At 54.1% G+C, this 4,967-nt stretch overlaps 1 non-coding gene across 1 annotated transcript; it reads left to right on the top strand.

The window, feature by feature from the left end:
* The first annotated feature begins 1,963 nt into the window (after positions 1-1,963).
* Positions 1,964-2,036, top strand: TRNAR-CCU (transfer RNA arginine (anticodon CCU)). The gene has a single exon. It is a non-coding gene; the product is annotated as a tRNA-Arg (tRNA).
* Positions 2,037-4,967: the final 2,931 nt, after the last annotated feature.

The following is a 4,967-nucleotide window of genomic DNA, read 5'->3' as shown; positions in this document are numbered from 1 at the left end:
GCCCCCCCGCCCGCCAAGCGGGAAACCCCATCCTCACCCCTGCCCCGGAGAGACGAGCTGATGCACTCAGGCCCCGGATGAGGGATGACTAGGGTCACCCCCGCCAGGGCTCACAGCTTAGCTGGGACGAGCCTTTGGACATCTGTGTACCTCATTCATTCCTTAAGCGGGTACTGAGCGCCCACTGGGTGCCACCCTGTCCCAGCACTAATAACAAACAGCACTGGCCCCGGAGCGGGGGAAATACCTGGGTCTGCCCTGAACTGCGGGGCTTCTCAGGTCAGGATTTTCAGCCCTAAACCCCAGGCAGACAGGGCCATCGGCCACCCTACCTGGAGCGGACCTTTGCCTGGGGAAGACAGACCACAAACAGCTGAATATGTAACTTATAACGGGGTGCCCAGTGCCAGTGCGAGAAGAAGGAGGTCAGGAAAGCAAATAGGAAGTGTGGAAGGGCTGCCGTTTAGAGGAGTGTGGTCCCGGCAACGCGTGAGTCTGGTTCTAACAGGATGGACAGGTGAGGGGCTGTGGCAGGCAGGTGGGGCCATGGGGTGCCCTGGCTTGGATACGGGGGTACGAGTCAAATAGACCAACGTTCCTCAGTGTCTGGAGTTGGGGCTCCATGGGCTGGGACGGAAATGTAGCAGCAGGAGCTGGTGTTTGCACGTGGTAAGTTTGAGCTGCCTCTGTTCGCCAGTGCTTCTGTAGGGCCTTCTGGGTATCACTCCCTCAGTGAACAAAACAGACACAGATCCCTGCCCAAGGCAGAGAAGAGAGGCATAAACATTAAAAAAAAAAAAGAGTAAATTATCTAGGACATAAAAGGTTTATTCAGAAAGAAAAATTGGAGCAGGTTAAGGGAAGGAGATGGTCTTGGGGGCAGAGTGGCAGGCTGGGTCTCACGCCAAGACAGGAAGGAGATGGAGCTGGTGGACCAACAATTAAAGCCCAGTGAGTCAGACTTCCCTGGTGGCGCAGAGGTTAAGAATCCGCCTGCCAATGCGGGGGACACGGGTTCGAGCCCTGGCCCGGGAAGATCCCACATGCCACGGAGCAACTAAGCCCGTGCGCCACAACTACTGAGCCTGTGCTCTAGAGCCCGCAAGCACAGCTACTGAGCCCACGAGTCACAACTCCTGAAGCCCACGTGCCTAGAGCCCGTGCTCCGCAACAAGAGAAGCCACTGCAATGAGAAGCCGCGCACGCAACGAAGACCCACCGCAGCCAAAAATAAATAAATAAAATAAATAAATTTATTTAAAAAAACCCAAAAACCCAGTGAGTCCTTCCACAAGGGTAGAAAGGGATAAAACAGTTTTATTATTGGATGAGCATTAAGAGACTGCAAAGACAAAAACCTCACCCTTTATATGATCCAGGCAGGTACAACCCATTCCATACGGGATCTCGAGAAAAATAACTGAACTCGAGCCTATTTTGTGTGATAATAACGCAGCCGCCCCAGCTTCTCTGATTCCTGTTTGCATGGAACGTCTTATTCCATCCTTTTACTTTCAACCTCTTTGTGTCTTTGTATGTAAAGTGAGTTTCTTGTACACAGCAAGTGTACAAAGGTGGATCGCCTTTGCCAATCTCTGTCATTTAATTGGAGACTTTAACCCATTTAAAGTTTTAAAAATATATATTTTATTTACTTACTTATTTTTGGCTGCGTAGGGTCTTCGTTGCTGCGTGCAGGCTTTCTGTAGTTGCCGTGAGCGGGGGCTACTCTTCGTTGTGGTGCATGGGCTTCTCATTGCAGTGGCTTCTGTGGCTGTGGATCATGGGCTCTAAGTGCATGGGCTTCAGTAGTTGTGGCGCACGGGCTTAGTTGCTCCGTGGCACGTGGGATCTTCCCGGGCCAGGGCTCGAACCCGTGTGCCCTGCATTGGCAGGCAGATCCTTAATGACTGCACCACCAGGAAAGCCCTCCATTTACATTTAAAGTGAATACTGAGGGACTTCCCTGGTGGTCCAGTGGGTAAGACTCTTTGCTCCTAACGTAGGGGGCCTGGGTTCGATCCCTGGTCGGGGAACTAGATCCCACATGCATGCCACAACAGAGACCCTGCGTGTCGCAACTAAGACCCGGCACAGCCCAAATAAATAAATAAATATATTTTTAAAAAATAGAGTGAATACTGAAAAGAAAGGACTTACTTCTACCATAGCTATTTGTTTTCTTATATGTCTTATATGGTTTTTGTCCCTCAGTTCTTCTATTACTGCCTTTTGGGTATTTAGTTGATTTTTTGTGATGTACTATTTTGATGTCCTTCTTCTTTCCTTTTCTGTATTTTCTTACTGGTTTCCTTGGGAGTTACAATTAAAATCGTAAACTTATAAAAACCTAGTTTGAATAATACCAATTTGGTTTCAGTAGTAAACACTCTGCTCCTACACAACCACAGCCCTCTCCTGTTGTTGTCACAGATTCATCTTCATCTATTGTGTGTCCATTAACATAGATTTATAACTATTGTTTCATGCATTTGCCTTTTAAATCATATGGAAAAAAACAGAGGAGTTACAAACCAAAACTGCAATAACACCAGCTTTTAGCTTCTCCCATGCAGTAACCTTTACTGTATTCTGTACTTTCTCGTGGTTTTGAGTTACTGTCTAGTGTGTTTTCATTCAGCCCCAAGGACTCTCTTTAGCATTTCCAGTAGGGCAGGAAATGAGCTCCCTGAACTTTTACTTATCTGGAAACATCTTACTTCCTTCATTTCTGAAAGATAGTTTTGCTGGATATAGAATTCTTGGTTGACAGGTTTTTCTTTTTCTTCAGGACTTCAAATATGTCCTCCCACTGGCTTGTGTTCTCCAAGGCTTCTAATGAGAAGTCTTCTGGAAGGCTTGTTGAGGATTTCCATGGAAAGGCCAGAAGGGCTGCGGTGGCAGAGGCCCCAGCGTGCGCACAGTGGGCATAAGGAGAGGCTGGGTGAGGACGCTGGGGGGGTGGGGGGTGGTGGTCAGAGCTGAGGAGGGGAGGAGAGTTTCCAGGAAAGGATCGACTGTCACCAGGCTGCGGGCCAAGCGAGGGGAGCTCTGATCATGGCCATCTGGAGACAGGAACTCACCTTGACGAGATGAGCCCTGGGGGGGAAGGCCGACTGCAGAGGGCTCTCGGAAGGAGGGTGGGGGGACACTCCCTGAGTTTAGTCAGGAAGGAACAAAGAAATGGTCGATGCCTCAGAGTTGCTGGGCTCTGACGTGTTTGGCAGTTGGGGGGTTTCTAGCTTGCAGGAGCGACAACTCGTGTCGGGGGGCCGGGCTGCAGCTGTGAGCTGGGCTCTGCGCTGAGGAGGGCGGAAGGGCTTGTCCCTGGCTGGTGGTCTCTGCCCCTGGAGGTCGAGCAGAGGCCAGGGTTTGGGTGTCCAGCTTGGGCCACCAGAGGAAGGGGAGGCAGCTCGGCAGGCAGGGCGGGGAGACGGGTCCTGGCAGTGGGGCCTCCGGACAGCAGCGCCTGGGCCTCGGCGGCATCTGCACCTCTCGGGGCAGCTGTGCGCGCCCACCTCGCCAGCCCCCAGCAACAGGTTCCCACATTCACCCTCTTCCAGCCAAAAAGCGAAGAGCTGTCAGTTCCCGCAGAACCTTCATGAGTACAGCTTCCAATAAGATTCTGATGATTTTAATGGTATTTTAAACGGCTGCTTATTACTTTGAGGCGATTGACTCTTTTTTTCTAAAACTCTTCGTGTGCACGTTTAAACATACTTTTTCTACGTTTCTCTGGGCGCCACTGAGCACAGCCTTAGGACAGGACACAGTGGGCCGTGGCGGCAGACGCGGACGCGAGTCAGGCTGGGGAGTGGGCCCCAGGTTGGGCGAGCCGAGGGGAAGATGCAGCCTCTGGGCGTGCGGTGTGCGGGGAGCGGGGCGGCGCATTCCGGGGCACGTCTGACCCCAGAACTTGGACGCAGCAGTGACCACTGGGGAGGGCGTGTGTCCAGCCGGCTGGGGAAGAGGCGCTGTGGGTGAAGCAGCCGAGAGCTCGCGGTGAGGGGTGCACCTGCCTCTCCAGCGGGACCAGTGTCACTTGGCGCCTCGGGCGAGGGTTCTCCGCAGCTCTGACCGCCCCAGCGCCCGCAGCGCTCCCAGCCCTTGCGCCCCAGGAGCCTCCGGGGATCTGCCGGGTGCGAGCTCCGCGAAGAGCCAGCGGGATGGGCGGGGGGGCGGGGCCGGCCGCTAGGATACCCCGCCCCCAGCCTCAAAGTCTGGTCTCCGCCCGGTCCCCGCGGCGGGCTGGGGAGGGTCGCGCTTCCTCCGGAGATCGGCGGCTGGGGCGCAGGTGGGGTGCGGAGAGGGAGCAGCTGCGGGGCGGGCCCGTCGGAGGAGGGAGGCTGCCCCGGGGGACGAGGCTGGGGCTTGGCCTACACGCCCTGGAGGGCGAGGGGCAGGGGCGGCCCCGGGAGGCCTCCGGGAGCCGGATAGGGGCGGGGGGGTTAGGGAGGGGCTGGGGAGCCTGGCTGCCCCTCCGCGGCAGGTTAGGGACGGGGCTCCAGGGCCCGCGTCTTCTGCCCCCCGTCCCGCCCCGCTGTGGCTTTTATTGGGGGGAACATCTTTAAGGACACCTCCCTCGTCTTGGGTTGCAAGGCTCTGTCTCGCCTTTGACCCACTCAGGAGGGACCCCACGACCATCCTCCCGGATCCCGGGCGCATGCGCCAGACTGTGCGACTGGGTGCCCCGAGAAAGCGCGGCCGTCGCCCCTCGCCCCCAGCAGGAGAACTCGCTGCGAGGAGAAAGCCCGGGCGCGCGTAAAAATGGCCTGAAACATACATTTTAAAAATATTTTGTTCATCTAATTTTTAATTGTCACATAGTAAAACTGACTTTTTAAAATTTAATTTGTATTTTATATTGGAATATAGTTCATTTACAATACTGTGTTAGTGTCAGGTGTACAGCAAAGTGATTCAGTTTATATATATATATATATTCTTTTTCAGATTCTTTTCCCATA

This window comes from Orcinus orca, chromosome 11, assembly GCF_937001465.1.
Source record: "Orcinus orca chromosome 11, mOrcOrc1.1, whole genome shotgun sequence".
In the NCBI taxonomy this organism is placed as follows: domain Eukaryota; kingdom Metazoa; phylum Chordata; class Mammalia; order Artiodactyla; family Delphinidae; genus Orcinus; species Orcinus orca.
Note: the sequence above shows the minus strand (reverse complement) of the source record. Positions and strands in the feature narration are given on the sequence as shown.